Raw genomic sequence first — 23,294 nt, 5'->3', positions numbered from 1 at the left:
GTATGGGAACTGTACTTCCCTCAATCACAGGACTCTGCAGAGAGTGGTGCGGACAGCCCAGCGCATCTGTAGATGTGAACTTCCCACTGTTCAGGACATTTACAGAGACAGGTTTGTAAAAATGATCCGAAGGATCGTTAAGGACCCAAGTGACCCGAATCTCAAACTGTTCCAGCTGCTACCATCCGGGAAACAGTACCGCAGCATAAAAGCCAGGACCAACAGGCTCCGGGACAGCTTCTTCCACTGGCCATCAGACTGATTAATTCAAGCTGATACAATCGTATTTCTGTCATATTGACTGTAATAAATATAGTAATATCTATTACATATTTACTATAAATTGCACATTGCTCATTTAAACGGAGACGTAACGTAAAGATTTTTAGTCCTCATGTATTTGAAGGATGTAATTAATAAAGTCAATTCAATTCAATTCCATGGAAGAGACTTCGTCGTGCACTCGTCGAATCAGAAATGAGAAAATGTGCAGATGATGGAAATCCAAGCAACACATACAAAATGCTGGAGGAACTCAGCAGGCCAGGCTGCTTCATGATCCTGAAGAAGGTTTTCGGCCTGAAACATCAACCGTGTACTTTATTCCATAGATGCTGCTGTACATTTTCTCGTGTACGAGAGAGAGAGAGAGAGAGAGAGAGAGAGAGAAAGCTACTGGAGTACTAGCGTCCCTGGGTGGGCTCGAACCACCAACCTTTCGGTTAACAGCCGAACGCGCTCGCCGATTGCGCCACAGAGACGAGAATTAAATGATTACGAATAAATGACGAATCTCAATTGAGATGCGATTTCCTTTTATAGTTGTATAATGTGTCATATCTAATGTGTTTTAAAACACAAGGATGAACATCTGCTGCCGCCAACAGAGATTATAGCAGAGGATGGTTTCGATCCATCGACCTCTGGGTTATGGGCCCAGCACGCTTCCGCTGCGCCACTCTGCTGCAGGGAATACTAAAAAATGTTGAACTGTGAATGTTGCGCGATGTTTTCTGTATGTATGTATGCGTTTAAGCCTGTGGCTGTACATGTCTGGGTCTCGTTCTGTGTCTGTATATGTCTGTGTTCGTATATGTCTGGGTCCATTCCGTCTTCTTCCCGTATTCATAATCAAACGTACTTCATTTTCTTTGTTTATTCCCTGTTTCTCCTCTTTCTCTTTTTCTCCACCTTTCTTCCTTGCTTCCTTACTTTCTGGCCCACCCAGTTATTATCTTCGTGCCTTTTATGTTCTGTCCCGTCTTGCACCTCGTTCCCGACATTTCGCCCGTGAACACGAGGAATTCTGCTGATGCTGGAAATTCAAGTAACACACATAAACGTTGCTGGTGAATGCAGCAGGCCAGGCAGCATCTCTAGGAAGAGGTACAGTCGACATTTCGCCGGTGAAATGTGTTTTACTTTATTTAACTGTACAGACGGACAATTCATCCAACTGGTCGGCTCATTTTTAATAAATAGCGACGTTTTCAGCCGAGGTGCCATTAACTTCCTAATCCTGTCCTGATGATTGAATGAATGTCGGAGTTCCTTCAGTGTTGAACCCGCAGTTCACCTTGTGAGCGGAACTCGCGACGTTGATGTACTGCAAGCACTCACCTCAAACGCAGCAACTCCTCCACCGGGATTACCTGTTGGTGTCATGTTCAGACCATCACGGCCGGACCAGTGAGTGACAGATGGGGAGATGTGGAGTATCGCTGATGCTTCGCACCTCCCTGCCACGCGGGGCGGGTTTTCCATTTCACCACCACAGCTTTGTAACTGAAACAGTAAGGGTCGGGTTTTAACTCTCCCACGTAGGGCGATGTAGAGATAGGCAGGCAGTTGCTTATCCCCTGGCTTGCTGAGTTACTCCGGCATTTTGTGTATGTTGCTCGGAATTTCAACATCTGGGATTTCCCACCGATTTTTAAATTCACAGTCACCAACCTGAAGATGCCGGGGATTGAATTCCTTGCCTGTCCATCGCCTCCCTCTGGTGCTCCTCCTCCGTTTCCTTTCTTGCATGGTCTTCTGTCCTCTCCTATCAGACTCCCTCTTTTCCAGTTCTGTATCTCTTTCGCCAAACAAGTTCCCAACTGTTTGCTCCACCCCAGCCCCTCCCGGTTTCACCTATCACATGACTTCCCCTTCCTCCCCCCTCTACTACTCATCTTTATTTTCTTCAGTCCTGCTGAAGGGTCTCGGCCTGAAACGTCGACTATTCTCTTTTCCATAGATGCTGCCTGTCCCTCCAGCATCTTGTGTGTGTTGATCCGTGTCTTCTGTCTCACTTGCCAAACCGCTGAATCTGCTTCCTTATAACATCTCCCAAAACCTTTGATTAAGTAGACATTCTGAGAAATGTTCTTAGTTGTAAAAATAAAATTCGAATTGATTAATTCAATAAAAGCTGTTAACACATACCAAATCAAACCACAAACAATATAATTAAAATACCTTTTTTGATTAAGGAAATTTACCCTTTCTCTCCCAGAGGCAGACACTTGATATGAGTTGTTTGTCTGGTCTGGGAATGAGTTCCCAAACATTACATTGAAATTATATCCGCTGGTGAATCTCACACCCACACAAACAACAGACACAGAGACACACACACACACACACACACACACACACACACACACACACACACACACACACACACACACACACACACACACGAACACTCACCACACGAACACTCACGCACACTCACGGTAGAAAACTGAAAGAGTAAATGTGACAAACACAGTGGGGATATGAAAAAAAAAAGTCCTGGAAATACTTCAGAGGAACTGTCTCAATATTAGTTGCATGTGGACATCAATAAATACGCGATGGTCATAACATCCTGGCAGCGTGTTATGCCTTTCAAGAGACGGTGCTGTGGAAGACAACAACTTAAGAAGCACTGGAAACATTTTTAGGTAGTTAAGCTATCACCGAAGGAAGTAGCGTTATAGGAGTGAGTTGATAAACTCAGCTCACGAAATCAAATGAAAGAAGTGAGAAGGGAATCTATGCCAAAAGCCAAGTGAGAGCGCAGTGCGGATGGAGAGGGACGAGAGAGCAGCAGCGAGGGAAGGATGAAGGGGGAAATATAACTTCCTCAGTGTTATCATTTCAGATTCTCTCTCCTGGGCCCGGCACATACCTCCTGTTACAAAGAAGGCACGACAGCGCTCTACATGTCATCTAAAAGTTTGACAGACTTCAATAGATGTGTGGCGGAGAGTATATTGACTGGTGGCAAAAGGACCTGGCATGGAACCGCCAATGTCCTTGTACGGAAAAGCCCAGAAAGCGTAATGGATGGAGCCCAGTCCAGCACAGTTATGCCCCTCCCCACCGCTGAGCGCATCTACACGGAATAGAGGGCCGCGGCCATGCAGGTCATACTCTCTTCACACAGCTCCATCAGGAAGGAGGTAACACATCAACAGGTCCATCACCCCGCAACCATCAGACTCCTGAAGAAGAATGGATAGCTTCATTTACCCAACACTGAACTGTACCCACAACCCATAAACTCACTTTCAAGTCTGTTCATGTTCTCGACATTTATTGATTATTTATTTATTATTAATATCGCATTTGTTCTTTCTCGTATTTGCATAGTTTATAGTCTTTTGCACATTGCTTGTTTGCTGTCTTTCTTCAGTGCGGTCTTTCAGTGATTCTCTTGTGTTTCATTGTATTTACGGTGGATGCTCATGTGGTTACGAGTATATACTTCGGTAATTAATTTAGTTTAATCTTTCAACTTTGAACTTTAGGGAGAGGAATCCATTTGGTGAGACGCGGATCTTGTTTCACACTGTTGGGCAGGAGGTGAAAAGATTGGCCAGACCCACAGCTTTATTCTCTGGGACAGGAGTGTGCCAGAGGACTGCAACGAACGGAATGCATTATCTACGGACCTAGAAGAAAGGGATCTGTTGCATTCATTGCTGAGGAAGCCAAGTAATTTGGTATATTAAAAGCGGACGGCTCTGCAGGTAAAGTTATTGGGTATATTTAAAGCGGACGCAGGTAAGTTCTTAAATATTGAGAGTGTCACACATTATGGGAAGACGGCAGGAGAACAGGGTTGGGAGGGATAATAAATCAGCCACGATCGAATGGAGGAGCAGACTCCATGGGCCCAGTCACATAACACTGCTCCTGTGTCTGATGCTGTTATTGACTGATAGCATTGATTCTGAGATACTGTATTCATGTGGATCATTGTGTCCAATTGTTCAAAGAAGATTTAATCAAACTAATCAACTGCAGTAATGAAATTGAATTAACATTACTTCGAGGTAAACTGTGGACTAAAGATCTGTACTATACCAGAAACTGACAGGTACACAATGAACCCCCAGTCTCACACTGTACCAGAGACTGATGGATACAGAATGAACCCCACACTCTAACACTGTACCAGACAGTAAGAGGTACAGAATGAACCCCATAATCTCACACTGTACCAGAGACTGACGGATACAGAATGAACCCCACACTCTCACACTGTACTAGAGACTGACGGGTACAGAATGAACCCCACACTCTCACACTGTACCAGCGACTGGCAGGTACAGAATGAACCCCCAGTTTCACCTGCATCAGAGATTGACAGGTACGAAATGAAACCCAGAATCTCACACTGTACAGAGACTAATGTGTACAAATGTTTTTAACCCGCCTGTTTTGTGAAACGTACTCAAATTTACTGCTAAACCCTGCACCATGCCGACTTGTTACTCCTGAATAAATCCACCCATCACGTGACCGTGACTCGTCTCTGTCTTTCTAAAATGAGATTACACTGTACGTGTGTCCTCTCAAACTGAATGCGAACATTGTATTTGCCTCCTTACTCCCAACTCAAGCTGCAAGTCAACATTTGGGGAATCCTGCACAAGGACACCTAACTCCATTTGTACCTAATGTCTGAATTTTCTCCTTACCAAAACATCAGTTAATTAGAAAATATACTATTTGTAAAGTAATGCAAATGGATTCCAACATCATGCTAAACACTGAAATCAGGCCAGATGGCTGTTGCCCCCTTCCATTCTTCAAAAGTTGGAGAGATAGCTTAAATTTTTCACTTTCCGGAAACATTTCTGAATCTAGTGATTCTTGAAAAGGCGCACCATCTGTTCAGCTACCTCTTTCATATCTCTGCAATGAAGCCCATCTGGCCCAGATGATTCCGCTTCTCAAGCGCGTTAGCCTGTTCAGTTATGGGAGGCGACGGGACGACACAAAGTGACCGGGGCGTCGAGGCGAGGAATAGGTGGATACGCGGGACAAACATGTTCAAAAGTCTGGGGAATGTATCACCCCATGATTAACTCGGTTGTGGGATACAGATGCAGACACGGTGTCTCTGGCCATGGAGAACAACGACCTGCTCCTTCTTTCTGCAGAAAGTGATATTAATAGCCAGCAGTGGAATGAGAATGATATTTTTACGTATTTTGACAGTTTTGAGGATTTCGCCCTCTGCGATAGACTGGGGCACGAGTGTGTACCTTGATACACCGGGGACGGGGGACCCATGATGCTTTAATCATGCAAAGAATGCAAACAACACTTCAAGGGCAAATTAGGAGAGGAAAGGAAAGTATAAGTTTGCTTTGGCAGACAACTAGAAGGAGAATCCCAAGGGATTCTACAGATATATTAAGAGCAAAAGGATAGCAAGGGACAACATTGGCCTTCACGATGGTCAGCGTGGTCATCTGTAAATGGAGCTGAAGGAGATTAGGGAGAACTTAAAATATTTTTTTTTTTACTTTAATTTTCTCAGGAAACGGACGCACAATCTATATAACTAAGATAAAACATTAGTGAGGTTATGGGCAATACTCTGATTGCAAAACAGGGGGCAAATTGGGGTGTAAATACTTCATGGCCTCGTAAGGTATCCCTTTGTCCTTGTTGAAGGTTTGTGCGGAAATAGCAGGGGCCATCGCAGATATATTTCATATATCCTTAACCACGGGCGATGTTCAGAAGGTTTGTTGCTCTGTTGTTTAAGAAAGGTTCCTTGAAATTACAAGCCGCTGAATCTGAAATTAGCAACGGGTAAATAACTGAAATATTCTCGAGAACCAGACATAAACAGTACGTATATATTTGGATAGGCAGCGCCTGATTAGAGACAGTCAACATGACTTTGTCCATAATAGCTTGCATTTAACCAGTCTAATAGAGTTTTCGAGCAGCTTACAAGGGGAGTTGATGAGGAAGAAGGTCACACTGGATCTTTGGAACTAAGCGCTGTAGCAAGCAGACTCAGAAGGATTAAACAAAACTAGGAACTTTATTAACAAAAGAGACAAAGCAGCAGAACTTATAAGGTCTTTGATAGCTCAGAATAACTCGGTTGGAAATTCACTGGGCAAGGATCTGGGCCAACTGTTGCCCGAGAGATTAGCGCTGCCATTTTACATACACTGCAGGGCAGTAAAGAATCTGTGCCCAGCTATATAAAGCCCTTGACTCTTGAAAAGCTTACAAGAAGCCATCCTGAAGTCACAAGTCCAAGGACACTTAATTTAACACCTGAAAAGTCTCGAGGAGAACTGATTGGAAGTATCCAAGAACGATTGCAACTTAGTGAGATTCTCTCCTCTAAAGGCCCAGAGCTCAGGGTGAAAGTCACCGACCTGAAACGTGAACTCTGATTCTCCCTCCATAGACGCTGTCTGAGCTGTGGAATATTTCTGACAGTTTCAGATTTTACTTCAGTAATAGTCCTGTTTTCTCCGACCCCGGGATCAATACACTCCCCATTGTCATGGTCCGGTCCGTGACGTCCGCATTCCGGTTTACAGTCCGATCTATCGATCCTTGTTCCGGGTTTTCCTCTTTTCTCCTTTGTTCTGTTGGGTGCCTTAATTGAGCCACCGATTCTCATTTCGGTCTGGCACGTAAATACCTCTGCAAACCAGGGATTGTTTGCTGGACTGTTCCCTTCCTTTCCTGCCTGAAACCGTCGCCTGCATCCTCGTCAGTATCCCCATCAAGTTCAACCGCCGGAGTGAGAGTGGAGCATTGCCGCGCCAAGAGAAGAAACTATCTATCGTTGAGTTCGGAACTGCCTCTTTTTGTCCCCGTGTTTAGTGTCCGTGTTCTGTGTCCGTGCTCCCTTTCTGCTGCCATACCTAGATACAATATGTGACAAAAGCTTCTCTTTCATACTATTCATAGACATCATATCATTACAGAGTGCATTGACAGAGAACAAGGTAAATCAACAATAAAATGTAGAATAAAGTGCAACAGCGACAGAGAAAGCACAGTGCGGGTAAACAATAAGGTGAAGTGTCATAACGGGGTAGATTGTGAGGTCAAGCGTCCATCTTTTTTCACAAGGAAACCATTCAATAGTCATAACAGCGAGATTGAAATTATCCTTCAGAATGTGGTATGTGTTTCCTTTTCCGTGATCATTCTGCTGGAATCTAATTGGTTTCATTCCACAAAAATTATCATGGTGTTTGGGAAGAGAACTAAAGAAGGATCAAGTATGATCGCACTGGATGGTGGAGCAGACTCGGGGCCGAATGACTGTGGCCATCAGCCATTACTTGTGTTGAACTGCTCAATTGTGATATGCAGGAAGGTTTGGACCTGAACACTTCTGTGGTTCAAGCGGGGATGTAGCTCAGTGGAAGAGCGCATGCTTTGCATGTATGAGGTCCCGGGTTCGATCCCCGGCATCTCCACGCTAGTGAGCATTGAATTTTGAACATTGCAAATCGGTAATCTACCCAATCGTCAGGTTTGCAATTAGCACAATGATGCGTTGAGTCTCAACGTGGACAAAACTAAAGAGAAGATTCATTAGGCCAGGGGACCGCTCATTACCGCAAATAAACGGCTCCTCAAGAGAGAGAGAGAGAGAGTGGACCACCAAACCTGCCCTCTGAACGCCACAAAGAACAGCAAGAAATCGCACCGGTGTGTCCACTTCCTGGCTTCAGTGAGACTTCCTCAACCCCTCTTCAATCTGTTTTTATTTCACAGGAGCATCATTGAGAGAGCTCTAACCAGTTGCTAAACCGTCTGGTACGAGAATCGCAAGACATCCGACGGCAGGACTCTACAGAGGGGAGAGAGGACTGCTGACAGCAGCTCACTTTCACATTCAGACCCAGTGATTTGCGGACTATTGAAAACTGACGGAATTCTGATCTTCATTCGATCATATGGATAGATGGGGAGGTGAACGAGACTCGGGATTGGACAAAATAAATCCCGGAGTGTGGGTGTATTCTCCGCTGCACCTCAGACTGCGGTCGCTGCTCGTTATGTCGGAGACTGACCGAAATAGCATCCACAAATGGAGGAGAAATTCAGCGGGCCAGGCGGCATCTCGCACGAAACATCGACTGTTTACTCCTCCCCAGAGATGCTGTCTGACCTGGTGATTTGCTCCGGCATTCTGTGCTCGGGATTTCCAGCACCTGTGTTTATAGCCTAAATAACAGCCCGCTGACAGAGAGAAGGAAGGCAAGGAGACACAGAGGGAGATAACCAGCGTGTCTGACTGCAGGGCCGTAGGAATAGGGCCAGAATGATAATGAAAATCAGATCCGTTGCTGAAATGTCGGGACGAGATATCCGGCTGGGTCGGAGCACAGAGACCGGATAATAACCGGATGGGGCAGGAAGTGATGAACAGGGAAAGGAGGACGGGGAGGAAGGTAAAAGCGTGAGAGAGACACGAGAGAAATTAGACAGGGAAAATAATCCAACAAACAAAACAATAGATAATCGGGGGAAAGCGTCAAAATTAACAAATAGAAAGACAGGAGAGGAACAGAGATATTTACCTATCAGCAGAATGGCGCGGCGGGAATGTGCTGGGCCCGTTATCCAGAGGCCGACAGATGGAAACCATCGTCTGTTATTCTTCAGCAGAGTATTTTACCGCAAATCGCCGTCACGTCACCTGTGAACACAGCACACATTTCATTTAAACAGAAAAAAACTTGTACTTCTAACTGAAATTTCCGTCCACTCACTTCATCACTTTCCGAGATTTGTTGAGAACTTCGCGGATAAAACGACAATTGCTGTTGTGCTCAGCGTTTGTCCAACACATCTTGTTCTCCGCTGCATGAAGCTGTGTCTGGTATTGAACAGATTGGAGAGAAAATACTGGAAACACTCATCACCTCAAGAAACATTTGTGAGTGATGACACGGCATTAACCTTTCTGATTGTGACACTGAATTAGAAATGGTGGGAGAAAAAGAGAGCTTTCAGTGTCAAAGAAGGTGAGAAGTTGTGTGGGAAGTGAAAACGGGGACATCTCAGATAGGGCGAGACCAATACTCGATGACGGTAAGACAATTCGGAAAGAGAAACTCTGGGCTGAAATTGCAGACGCACTACGGGCAGAAATTTACATTTCATAGAGAAGGATGTAATGTGGCTGAGTGATTCCAGGCCCAGACGTTTATGTGATAAGTGCTGAAAAACAGGTACAACTCACGGCGATCACCGGGAATCGAACCCGGGTGAGCTGCTTGAAAGGCAGCTGTGCTCATCCCTATACCACTGTCGCTCCATGTTGCGGGAATTTCGAGGAGTGAAGCGGCTCCCATGCTCCATGTGATTCCACCAGATCCCGAGCCGCTCTCTGTCGGATCAATCCTCACTCCGCAGCAGGTTTTATTCCTGCAAATGGCGCCTGCCTCACGCATCAGCAACTGTGAAAAAAAAAATTCTGATTGTCCATGTTCTTTAGAAAAGCCGATGAATATGTAAGTATGAGTTGAGTTTAGGAATAAATAAAATAACCACCAAAAACGACATTGCTGGGATTATACTGCAATTCTCTCCATTTTGAGGAGCAGATCTGCTGGCAAATCACAGAGAAATGTCATATTGTAGATAGGGTTACAGCAATCAGACATTTCAACTTCTCCAAAATTAACCAGATCATTTTTTGTGCAAGATAACAAATGGAATTTTTGAAGTGCCTCTGGAAGAGTATTTTTGTTCCAATCCGTCGATAGTCCTATCGAACTAGGTTAGGAAATTCACTCTGTAACTTGTAAATACAGTAATCAAAACTCGCACTTTATTGTCTCTGCATAAACAACAACGTAACTGTGTCGACACCGGGCCAACAATTTAGAACAGGAATTCTGCTGTTCCCGCTATACCAATACTCACTCAGACTAATTTTCTCATCTATATCACCAAACTGGGGCATCTCAGTTGGCCAAGTGATCCATCCTTTCTTCTCCCAGTCACTGACTTGGGAGTTCTTCCTTGCGATGGTGGGTTTCTGGAAAGAGTTATCGCTGCTAGCACATTCGAAGTTTCCACTTTTATATTCATATTTTCCAGTTCAGTTATCCCATTCCAGTGTCATTGACTGTAGGTTATCTGAATGGCTTGAATTCTCCTTTCTGTTGACTCTGCTCCAGGTCAGCATCCATTTATTGCCCTCTTCTCAGCAAGCGTCAATCGGTAATTTATGGCTCTTTGTTCCCTTCAGGAACCAGTTTGTGTCATGCTCCGGTCCGTGAAATCTGCATTCCGGTTCACAGTCCAGTCGTGGACTCAGGACTCCGGGTCTTCCAGCTGTCCCTTGTTTTGATTGAGTTGATCATAGGCACCTGATTCCCATCTTGGAGTTTGGAATATAAGTAGCCTTGGGGTTGCGTGTAGGCTGCTAGTTCGTCTTGCCAAGATACCCTGGGAGTAACCTGCCTGTGGAAGGCTAGAGCGGCCACTCCATCTTTAGGCCGCGTTGGAGAACCATCGCTTCATGGAGCCTTGCTGTCGGTAGTCGGAGCTGTCTTTGTGGTATGGATTCGGCTGTTTCCAGGGTCAGCTGAGTGGCTGCCAGACACTCCGAGCTAGGTAGGGATCCGGTTGTTTCCGTAGCCAGCTGAGGTTGCTGGCCGAACTGCGACTCAGAGCAGCCCCGATGCAGAGGTGGAACTTCCTGTAGTTCTTCGGTGTTTGTCTCTTCTTGTCCTCGTCTCCGTGGGGTAAGTCAGGCCGTTTCTTCCGTTGCCTGCGGGAGGATCTGTCTTGTCTTGTCCACGCCTCTGTGGGGTAAGTCAGGCAGTTCTGCCGTTGCCCTGCATGGGGTCCTGTCTTGTCTTGTCTTTGCCTCTGTTGGGTAAGTCCGGTCGTTCTGCCGTTACCCGACGGATGGACCTGTCCCACCTTGGTGTGGAGATAGTTGAGTTGCGGCTTGTCTAAGGTTAAGTCCCAGCTCTCTGTCTATGTACTGTCCTGTCTCATGTTAGTGTGTTAAAGATGAGTCCCGGCTTTTTGAAGTATAAGTCCCGGCTCTATGTTGATGTACAGTTCCCAGTCTGTCTCCGAGTCTCAGCCTCCGCAGGCCTCAAGAGCCAAGACTCCAGCCTGCAGGCTTCTACACTCTAGATCCCTGCCATGTGTTCTGTAGTCATTTCATGTCGTTGCCTGGTTCTAGGGCCCGAGCCCGAGGCAAGACCCAGGTTCTGGGCCATTGTCCAGACTCTGGCTTGGAGCCCAAGCCCCGAGTGTATATCTCCTTGTCCGGATTCCCTGTCTTGTCCATGTCCTAGCCCATGTCTGTGTTCTTGTCCCTGCTCCTTGTTTACATCCTGTCACGTCCCTACTCTAGTGAAGTCCTGTTCCTTGTACTTCAGTGTCTGTGTCTTGCTGTTGGGTCCACCATCTACGCCCCCCCCCCCCCGCCATTGTGACAGTTTCAATCACTCCAGACAGGGATTGACCCCAACATTCACACATTTGCATGTTTTATTATATCAAAAACACTTCACAATAACTTCTAATTTGCAAAAGATTTCTTAACCCGCAATTTACCTGAAGCAACGTTGTGTTTACTTTAAAACACCAAAATTTTCATCTCATAAAATGGAAGATGTAAAACGGTTCCACAAAATTACATATTCACTTCCAAGTACATGGCTGGTACAAAGACACTTGATCTGTCTGCTTCCACTCACCTTTAGCCATTTGAGTTCTATGTTATGTTACATATTTGAAATCTTCTGTGGCCAACATCTCCGCCTTTTCGATCCACGGAAAGTTCTGGCGATCACATTACTGTTCATGTCTCAGTGAATATAGCACAAAAGGAACAGCAGAATTCATGACTATATCAAAAAATACCGATAAGGATTTAAAAATATTGTCATAACAAAGCGTGAAGAAACATGATAACATGTAACCAATTTCACACGATATATCAAGGAATTTAACAGTAATTAATTATTTTAAAATACAACATAGCTATAAGAAATTAAACAAGATCAACAGAAAGAAATTTTAGAATGGCATGTGCTTTTCAAATATTGAAGTTATTAAAGTTGGCCTAAAAAAAAAAAAACACCGGGGGAAATACCTTGTGTAACCATCAGTACAAAGAGCAACGCAATAATAACATGGGAAGTAAAACATATCCATTTAAACCTCAGTTCCAAACTTTATTCCAAAAGGGATGGATTCTGCAAAACGTCATTAGCTAAACCCACATAATACTTAATAGTCTTGGATAACAGAGCCCATAGTTTAATAACATGTTTAAAACATTAAAAACCAAAACAAATTGCAACTTGGAGTTCCCTTCTTGTCAGATACGCTTGAAGTATCAATGTGATAAGTATTATTCACCAGACCAAGCAAATACCAACATACATTAGCCTCATTTCCTTTCCACACTTCGTACTACATGCAAGCTTCAGCGGAGCCTTCGACCATTGAGGCCACTCATTAGCAGAATTCCAGCACCAATCGCTTCTGAACAGCAGCGTGTTTTAATTACTACTGTGTGTTTAATCCATTGATGGATTATCTACCTTGGCTTGTTCACAACAGCTGTCCAGACTGCAGTGAAGTTAGAGGTAACTTAATAACAACATAGCCCAAAAAACTACACAACGCAACACCCAGTGCTGAATTGTTTATACCCCAGTAGGCTCAACCAAACAGATATGTCGGAGACATTCCACGTATTCATCAACTTGATTTTCCATCTCTATGGCTATTGAAATACTCCCTCTGACGTAACGTTGCCTTTCTTACATGTTTTTTTTCTCTGTCTCCCGCTGTAAATTGTAGACCAGATCCGTGGCTACAATTCGGAAGTCTATAAAATACTCCCATCAGGGTCTTCTACTGAGCAGTTTCTTAATCCCCGCAGAAGGATTCTACATCTCCCGATCCTGCTCTGCTCTGACTGAGACTCCATCCAATTCAGTGACTGATTTCCTGGTGAAAGGTCATTGAGCTGAACGTGAATTCAGTTTCTCTCTTCTCAGCCGCTAACAGATCTGCTGAATATTTCCAGCAATCCCCGCTTTTAGTTCAGGATCAACCCTGTTTATCTGACTCCGGGATTTGAATCCAGCTGTGAAGAACTTGTAGTCGTGGCCGAGTGGTTAAGGCGATGGACTAGAAATCCATTGGGGTTTCCCCGCGCAGGTTCGAATCCTGCCGACTGCGTGTATGTATCGGTTTTCACGCCTTGATTCCTCTCACGGATACAGATTGTAAAAAGCCAGTCGAAACACCGATCTGTGTTCGCCGCCTCCAAAACCAAGAAGTGCCCATGTGTTCCGCTTTTATTCAAGTGGGCTGTACGATGCAATCGGTCAGCGCGTTCGGCACTGTATCCGAAATGCTGGTGGTTCCAGACTATTCAGGGACGCTGTTGATCCAGTGGCCTTTGCTGTACGTTTTGAGCGCTCCGTGCTGTTTCTAATACGTTTATTTATTTATTAAAAAAATCCACATATAGAAAACAGAACACTACCACGACCTGTCTTGCTTACATTCATGTTGGCATAAACTTAATATATTGTACATGGACGATCAAACCAACAGAAACTCTTACAGAGCACCAATGTATTTCATGTTTAAATTTATGTTATCGCCACTTGAACCAGATGGATCAATTCACTGATCTTCACTCACACCAACACTGACTGTTTCCACAACTCACTTTCAAACCGGACATTTCATGCTAGAGACATTTTTGCTTTGTTATTATTAATACTTTCTCAGCTCACGCTAGCCTGAAGTACGGGGGTGCTGAAGCACACTCATTCCTCAATAACTCCGGACCTCAAACCATTCTACTGGTGTGCAGTATAGTGGTTTTCAGCAGATTTACAGAAATATTGCGTTAATGCTATTGTGTAGTGACTTTGAGATGATAGTTGTTGATATTACCATTGGGACAATATATACCCTGTACATGCTCGATCATCTTTCAATTTCTTCCTTCAATTCACGGCAGATGCAATTTAATGTGGATAAATGTGAGGTTATCCACTTTGGTGGCACAAATAGGAAAACAGATTATTATCTGAATGGTGGCCGATTAGGAAAAGGGGAGATGCAACGAGACCTGGGTGTCATTCTACACCAGTCATTGAAAGTGGGCATGCAGGTACAGCAGGCGGTGAAAAAGGCGAATGGTATGCTGGCATTTATAGCGAGAGGATTCGAGTACAGGAGCAGGGAGGTACTACTGCAGTTGTACAAGGCCTTGGTGAGACCACACCTGGAGTATTGTGTGCAGTTTTGGTCCCCTAATCTGAGGAAAGACATCCTTGCCATAGAAGGAGTACAAAGAAGGTTCACCAGATTGATTCCTGGGATGGCGGGACTTTCATATGAAGAAAGACTGGATGAACTGGGCTTATACTCGTTGGAATTTAGAAGATTGAGGGGAGATCTGATTGAAACGTATAAAATCCTAAAGGGATTGGACAGGCTAGATGCAGGAAGATTGTTCCCGATGTTGGGGAAGTCCAGAACGAGGGGTCACAGTTTGAGGATAAAGGGGAAGCCTTTTAGGACCGAGATTAGGAAAAACTTCTTCACACAGAGTGGTGAATCTGTGGAATTCTCTGCCACAGGAAACAGTTGAGGCCAGTTCATTGGCTATATTTACAAAGGAGTTAGATATGGCCCTTGTGGCTACGGGGATCAGGTGGTATGGAGGGAAGGCTGGGGCAGGGTTCTGAGTTGGATGATCAGCCATGATCATAATAAATGGCGGTGCAGGCTCGAAGGGCCGAATGGCCAACTCCTGCATCTATTTTCTATGTTAATTCAGTATAGTTCTGGTGCTTTTCACTTGTTAATTGTTGTACGCTATGTGTGTTTGCAATGGCTATATCGATTATGTACGTTGTTATTGCCTTTTTAATCCAGTAATATTATATATGCAGACGGTATTATGGATTGTCCTGTAAAGAATCAGTCATAAAATAATTGTACGACTCTAACCCTAATCTAGAACGGGTTTGTACTTATAGTAAGGTATGGTGTCTTTTATGAGTTTGCATTTTAAAGCAAGATTTTGGTGAATGTTTGCCAATTGACTGTCCATGTGTAAATAATCAGATTGAGTTAAACTGCTGCTCCATCTTGTAATGTGTTGGATTGTTTCTGATGTCCCTTGTCATTTTCTGCATTTATCGGCTTTAATTTGTTGGACTTTTATTATGGATTTGTAACATTTTTGTGTTAAACACCTGGCCCTGTAATGCCACAACGAACCCCTCTGTTTCTGGGAAGAGGTCTCCAACTCTGACCCGAGCGTTCCACGTTTCCTTCTTCATACCTTGTCTGCTCAGATCATAGGAATGTTTTCCATGGAGGGTTGCTGCTCCATTAGTTAACTTTATTTGATTATTATTTTGCGTTTTTGTATTTTCGCAGTCTGTTATGTTTTCTGCATTGATTGTCCGTCTTGTGTGCACTCTTTCATTGATCGTATTCTGTTTCTTTCACTTACTGTGAATCCTCTCGAGAAAATGCATCTAACGGTAGCATATTTGTGCTTCGACACTGAATTTACTTTGAACTCTGAAGTGTTCTGCGCTGCTACACAGCACCCGGACCCTCGGTTCCCTCCAGTGGCCGTTCGCTGGTACTGCCTCACGGATCTCACTGCGACTCTCCGGGTCGTTTTGTGAACGCAGGAGCAGGGACGTTTCGCTTCTTGTTCACATCAACGTGCAAGTTAAATAAAGCGGCGACTTGCTGCTCCACTGCGAAGTTCACGGGTCGGTCACATTAGTACAAAGGGAAACAGATAATGTTTCAGGCGGAGCCCCATTCGTCACCACTGGGAAAGAGAAAATAAGGTATTTTTGAGTTTCAGACAAAGTGGGCGAACGTGATCATCAGGCAAAAGAAAAGCCGCGGATCTGGTGAGACCAAGTGAGTGACTGTGACTGTTATCATCGGACTTTTGTTTCTATGTTATATGAACAACAAAACTGTGGGGAATGCCCAGGACAGCAGTGATGGCAATGAAAGGGGGGGGGGGGGGAGAGAAATGGAATCAAAGACCAGGTGGGCAGTGATCGATGATGGGTGTTTTTTGGCACAAATATAAGAGTAACGCACACAAAACACTGGATCATCTCAGCAGGTCAGTCAGCATCTATGGAGAGGAATAAAAAAATATGTTCCTTTATCAGTACTGGAAAGGAAGTGGGAAGAAACCAGAATAAGAAAGTCGGGGAAGAGAAGGAGTTCACGCTACAAAGTGATAGGTGAAGCCAGGTGAGGAAGGAGGGTGGATATGATGGGGAAAGGGAAGATTGAAAACTGGGAGGTGACAGGTGAGGAAGGAGGGTAGATATGATGGGGAAAGGGAAGATTGAAAACTGGGAGGTGACAGGTGAGGAAGGAATGTAGATATGTAGGGGAAAGCGGAGATTGAAAACTGGGAGGTGATAGGTGGAGCCAGGTGAGAACAAGAGGTAGATATGTTGGGGTAAGTGCAGTACTGAAAACTGGGGGCCATAGGAGAAGCCAGGTTAAGATGGAAGTTAGATATGCTGGGTAAAGGGGAATATTTGTGAGGCTGGGTGGTGATTGGTGGAAAAGGAAAAGGGTTGAAAGGCAGAAATCAGTTTGGAGGGGCGGGTTGAATAGAGGGAGGTGGTAAACATACGAGGAGAGGTGAGGACGCAAGAGCGAATCCCGAATAGAAAATTAAAACAAAGAGAGGAGAATGGAGAAATTAGCGGGTTAGAGAAATCGATGTTCATTCTATCAGGTTGAGGGCTACCCAGACGGAATATGAAGTGTTGCTCCTCCAACCCGAGGGTGGCTTCATCGTGGCAGTAGAGGAATCCATGGACCAACATGTCAGAATGGGAATGGGCAGGGGAATTAAAATGGTTAACCATTGGGGAATCCTACTCGTTGCGGACGGAGCAAAGTTGTTCGACAAAATGTTTCCCCAATCTATCTTGCGTCTTGCAGTTCTGGATGAGGCCGTATTGCACCCGATACAGGAGACGGCCCAGAGAAACTCACAACTGAAGTGTTTCCTCACCTGGAAGGACTGTTTGGGACTCTGAATGTTGTGAGGGAGGAGGTGAATGGGCAGGCGCAGCATTCTTCCGTTTGGATAAATGCCAGAAGGGAAATCAGTGGGAGTGTGTAGTCGTGGCCGAATTGTTTGGCGATGAACCCGGAATCCATTGGGATTTCCTAGCGCAGCTTCGAGTCCTGACAACGGTGTACTTCCAACAGTTTCTGTTTGATATTGTCCGTGACTCTCTGATGCAAACCAGTCATGTAGATTGTGAAAAACCGGGTCCAGCCCAGCAGCGATTGTTGGTCATGTTCTACAACGCAGAAATGAACCATTTATTCCTACTTTCCACAAAACTTGTCTCTGCGGCGCATCGGTGAGCGCGTCCGGCTGTTAACCGACAGGCTGGCGGCCAATAATCTGGCAGATTTGTTTCTGTTGTTTCATTGTCAGCTGGGAAACGCTGCGCTGAAGGGAGGCCGGGGCTCCCTACTGCGGCCGCGATGGGAATTTAAACTGTCATATTTTAGACACATGTACCGAGATACAGTGACAACCTTCTCGGTCATACTGTCCCTGGAGATGAAATCATTGCACAGTGCATTGAGATCGCACAAGGTAAAGCAACAACAGATAACATCAGTGGATCAAACAGTGGGATTGAAACTATCCATGAGCCTGTGATACGTTCTTTCAGGCTTTTGGGCTTTCTGCCGACGGTAAGAGGATATAAACAGTCGTTTTTCAGGTAGGTAGGAAGTTTAAAAATACAAGAGTAAACCTCGGACGATTGCAATCGGAGGTAGTAATAGGGGACATACCTAGCGGAAGAACTTAATAAGCTTTCAGCGTCTGCCATTTTATCTTGATAGCAGCAGTATGTTAGAAATTCCGGATGTCACCTGGACCAGATGAACTACACCGCGGGTTTATGAAAGAAGTGGGTGACGATATCACGGAAGCGTTAATAGTGATTATTCAGGAATGACTGGATTATGGAATGGTTCAGACGACAGGAAAATTGCAAAAACACTTTTACGTTTACAAAAGTCAAGATATTACGGACCGGTTGGCATGGATTTTATGTTGGGAAAATGCTGTAGTCCATTCGTAAGGATATGCTTTCAGGCGTCTGATAAAATAGTCCGGCCAACATGGTTTTCTTAAAGAGAAATCTGGCCACACAAATCTGTTGGATTTCTTTGGAGAAATAGCAGGCAAGATAGAGAAAGGAGAGTCAGTGGGTGTTGTTAACTTGGATTTTCAAAAGGCATTTGTCAAGTGACGCAAAAAGGTTGCTAAACTAAACTAGAGCTCATGGTATTGCAGGAAAGATACGAGAATCGAAAATATATTGGCGACTGGGTGGGAGGTAAAGTCTGGGAATTAATATGGCATTTTCAGTCGTTTGTCGGTAACTAGGTGTCTTCTGGAGGGGTCTCTGCCTTGTACCTTATCTGTCAATGATCTGGATGACTAAATTGATGGCTTTGCATGTGATAGAAAATTAGATTGTGGGGCTGGTACTATTGATGATGCGGGAAGTCTGCAGACGGTCTTGGAGAATGGGCAACTAAGTGGAAGATGGGATACAGAGTACGATAATGTATGGTCAGGCACATTGACAGAAAGACTATTTCCCAAATGGGGAGCAAATTCAGAAATCAGACGTGAAAATGTACTGGAGAGTTCTCGTGCAGGATTCCCTAAAGGATAAGTTGCAGGTTGAGTTGGTGGTAAGGAAGACAAATACAATTTTAGCATTCATTCCGCCAGGACTAGCATCTAAAAGCAAGGTTATAATGAAGATGAATTGTAAGACATTGATCAGATTCATTTGGAGAATTGTAGACAATTGTGGGCCCATTTCTGATAAAGGATGCTCTGGCATTGGAGTGGGCCCAGGGGAGTCTCACGAGAATGATTCCGGAATGATACAGTGAAGATACAAGGAGCATTTGACGGCTCTGAGCCTCTACTCATTGGAATTCAGATAAATGAGGGAGCATCTCATGGAAACGTATCAAATATTGAGCGGCCTGGATAGATTGAACGTGGAGAGGATGTCAGTTCAGATTCTCTGACCCTCAGCGTTGATGTTGAGCCCAATCGACCCGGGACATGGTGATGGGAGCCCATGAAAAATGTCCTTTTGCCTCACTAGCTGTGTGGTAGCAGTTGTCATGGCCGAGTGATTAGGCGACAGACCAGAAGTTCATTGAGGTTTCACTGCGCAAGTTCCACTGCGCGAGCGGCGGGTCCTCTCAGAGTAATCCGTGTCCACGTAATTTCAAATTTCTTCATTCCTTCTATCAAAGTGTTATTTGTGTCGCCGTCTCGTGATGAAACTATGGAATAAGGAAATTAAGGCCCTTTATTCCATTGCGCTTCAAGGGTCTTGTTATGAATTCAGGGCGATCATTGGAAATTCTATCGGGTGAGTCACTCTGGACATTCGAGAGATCATCTGCCGCCAACATGGACTGAACTGCTTTCCTGTTGAGCCGCACATCCTCACAATTCCAAATCTCAGGGTTCACTGAGTGTGTGAAGAAATTAGATTGTTCTGGAGAGTATCGGCGATCAATGCCTAAGGTGTCCTGACTGGACAAATCTAGTGAGCCTTTGCCGCACCCATTCGGTCATTAAAGGTATCCTTCCTCAGGTAGGGTTCCCTGACTGCCGGCAAGCGAGCGGGGTTGTCTGGATCTCCCTTTCTCAGAGGGCGATACAGGCAGATTCTATTAATGAGTAATGATTCAACTATTCAAAACATATTTATTTTCAGATTTGCCTTCATCCAGGCAGCCACAAAACAAGAAACTGGAATAACCCAATAAAAACAAAAACACTAAAAACCACTGCGCAGAGAAAGAGAAAGAAAAAAAAAAGTCATGCAAACAATAGAAGCAAGCTTACAGCATCTCGAAACAGACTGGGTAACAGATCTGCTCCCAGAGCATCCGCAGTAGGCCGAAATCTTCGGACCCCAGTTTTCACATCAGCAGGACAGTAAAGCACAGCAGCCCGATCTGCTGCGATCCTTTTGATTCTGTTATTTATTCAATTACATATACGGGATGCGATGTTATCGACACTTCTGGATACAATAAATTAACCCACCTAGGTGTGAGTGAACACATCGTAAAGTTCAAAATACCCAATAACAGTGTCCTCCGATAATCTGGGCTGCAGCTCAGCTGGTGTCCAGTGTTCGAACCATTGATGCTTGTCCCAATGAACAACCCAGAGGCAAAGAGAGAGCGCGCGGAAGAGACACAGTGGAAGAGTAACTGAATGTGTGACAGCAGGGCCACTGAAACCGGACTCATTAAATAACGTAGAACACATTCACTGCTGACATGTCGTGAACGAGGCCTCCGGAAGGGTCGGAGCACAGAGACAATAACAGGACGGGGCAGGAGGTAGCAAGCACTGAATGACAGACAGAGTCACGGGCAGAGAGACACGCGAGGAAATAAATCACCAAACAGCAGCTCGTGAGGGGAACGATGTGACGTCAGCAAAGAATCGACAAATAAAAATGAAGGAAAAGAATGGGAAACGTCCACAACGGAGCAGCTCAGCACCACGTTCAGCCAACAGCAGAGTGGCGCAGCGGGAGCGCGCTGGGCCCATGGTCGTCCATTCGGTAGAAACCAGCTCCGACCTGTCAAGTTTACCGCGGATTCGGTAAGTGAAACCTTTGGACACTCTGTAAACTAACTGGAGCGTTGAATGCGTGTGATGTTCGCAAGGATTTTGCCTGAAATGGAGAGTTCCGGTATAAACCGAGGCTGGATAGACTGCGGGCGTTTCCATGGAGCGCTGGAGATGACGGAGATCTTCGAAGATCATATCAAGTTAACGAGGCCGTTCAGAATAGTAGGAAACTGTCCTGCCGTGTGTAAACCGAGAAAGCATGAGAGGAAGAACTTCATGCAGATGGCGGCTGGAAACTGGAACCGATGCCGGAGTGGCTAGTGGAGGCACGTATTCCAACAATATTAGAGAATTGACTGGACGAGCACCTGAATCATCAAGGCAAGTGAGATTTTTTTTCTGGTGAGATTGGTACCTGACTCTCAGCATCGACGTGGCGGGCCGAACGGCCTGTTTCAGAGTTGAATGATTCTGTGATTCTATATTACATTTGTTAATCGCATTAAAGGGTTTAATTTAATCGTGTATTGGAGAGAGGGATCGCTCAGGATATAAATAGACAGAGTGGTGAGTGGACTGAGAACACTCAGTGTGAACACATCATCCGACATGTTTTGGTGTGTCCTAGTTTGCTGTGAGAATCTGGTTTATAGTGACAGCAGGAAGCTGCACTGATCGGTTCATCGGGAAAATGTGAAAGACAGGAAATCCGCCCTTGATCCACTGGACAGCCCAGTGTGAATAATAATTTTACACTCTCTCTTCGATTTAAATAATTTGGGGAATTCGTACCCGGGTTGGCAGGTTAGGCCCCTCGGACTGTAGAAGTCCGCACGGATCGGGTTCTATGAGACGTTTACATCTGATAGTTTCGATGAAAGAATATTAAAAGTCGATTAACTACGATCATCGGAAATGGAACCTGCGTCAATTGCCTGGAAGACAGATATGTTCACCATTATATCACCATCGTTCGATCATTCTGCAGGAGACTCGTGTCCTGGACTGTCTCCAGTGGTCTATGACTGTGGCTCGCACTGCTTTCTGAATCAGGTCACTCTGATGCAGTTCCTGTTATGTCAAGTTGTGGTCGCCATCCTCGCACAGACCGGAGGTAAGTGAGTAAAATCCCTTCCAAACTCGAAGAGCTGCACATCGTTTCCTGGCCGTCGCATTACAAAACCAGAATAATATATATTCCGACACCACGACCAATTCCTCGTTAGTATAGTGGTTAGTATCCCCGCCTGTCACGCGGGAGACCGGAGTTCAATTCCCCGACGAGGAGATACAAATTTTACTGCATTCCTCAAGCTGAATATTGTCTTAAAAAGACAAATAAAAGAGGACAAAGTATTCGGTGTTGAAGCGCTCAGTCCATTGGATATTGGGGAGGTGGAATAGCTCGGGCTCTTGTGAGCTGAACCGCCTCTTCAGGTCAGTGAAAGCCGAATCAGCCTCGGAACCCCAACAAAAAGGTCTGGTAGGCGAGGTAAGTCGGGTGAAGTTGATTGCGAGTCGTGGGTCTGGGCCATTCTTCCAACGCCCGGATCTTATCGGGTGCTGCGCTCACCAGCCCGCTCTCGATGATGTTGCCCAGGAGATGACCAAAGGGACGTGGAACTCACATTTCTTGGCCTCCACAAATAACCTGCTCTCCCACAGTCTCTGGAGGACTAGACGGACATGGTGAACGTGATTCTGGGGGTTGCTAGAAAATATGAAGATGTCATCTAGGTAGCCGAACACGAAGCGTTTAATGAAGTCCCGCATCACATCACTGATTCGGGCTTGAAAAACGGCGGGGCATTGGTGTGGCCAAATGCCATGACCAAGTATTCGATGTGGCTCAGACGTGTATTAAAGGCCGTCTTCTACTCGGTTCCCTCCCTCATCCTGACTAGATGGTTGGCGCTACGAAGGTCCAACTTCGAGAAGATGATGGTTCCCTGAAATGGTTGAAATGTCAAGTTAATCAGGGATAGTGGGTACTTATTTTTAACTTTTATATTGTTCAGGCCTCGGTAATCAATACAGGCACGAACCGGCCCATCCTTCTCTACAAAGAAGAAACCGGCGCCTACCGTATAATTCCCTCCGCGAGGGACGCACTAATGGATTTCTCCAAGGTCGTATAATTCCCTCCGCGAGGGACGCACTAATGGATTTCTCCATGGCCCCTCTCTCCGGTCGGGATAAGCTATAAAGACGACTGGTAGGTAATCAGGCCCCGGCCAGCAGGAAGATAGCGCAATCATACGGGCGGTGCGGGGGCAGGGAAAGAGCCCGTTGTTTGCTG

The 23,294-nt window shown here is 45.2% G+C and overlaps 4 non-coding genes across 4 annotated transcripts; 3 read left to right on the top strand and 1 right to left on the bottom strand.

The window, feature by feature from the left end:
- Nucleotides 1-893: 893 nt before the first annotated feature.
- Nucleotides 894-965, bottom strand: trnam-cau (transfer RNA methionine (anticodon CAU)). Its single transcript has one exon. It is a non-coding gene; the product is annotated as a tRNA-Met (tRNA).
- Nucleotides 966-7,658: 6,693 nt separating this feature from the next.
- trnaa-ugc (transfer RNA alanine (anticodon UGC)) lies at nt 7,659-7,730 on the top strand. Its single transcript has one exon. It is a non-coding gene; the product is annotated as a tRNA-Ala (tRNA).
- Nucleotides 7,731-13,406: 5,676 nt separating this feature from the next.
- Nucleotides 13,407-13,488, top strand: trnas-aga (transfer RNA serine (anticodon AGA)). Its single transcript has one exon. It is a non-coding gene; the product is annotated as a tRNA-Ser (tRNA).
- An 8,723-nt stretch (nt 13,489-22,211) lies between these two features.
- On the top strand, nt 22,212-22,283 carry trnad-guc (transfer RNA aspartic acid (anticodon GUC)). Its single transcript has one exon. It is a non-coding gene; the product is annotated as a tRNA-Asp (tRNA).
- Nucleotides 22,284-23,294: the final 1,011 nt, after the last annotated feature.

This window comes from Mobula birostris, chromosome 28, assembly GCF_030028105.1.
Source record: "Mobula birostris isolate sMobBir1 chromosome 28, sMobBir1.hap1, whole genome shotgun sequence".
NCBI classification, from domain to species: Eukaryota; Metazoa; Chordata; class Chondrichthyes; order Myliobatiformes; family Myliobatidae; genus Mobula; species Mobula birostris.
The sequence above is the reverse complement of the archived record's forward strand: the minus strand, read 5'-3'. Positions and strand labels throughout refer to the sequence as shown.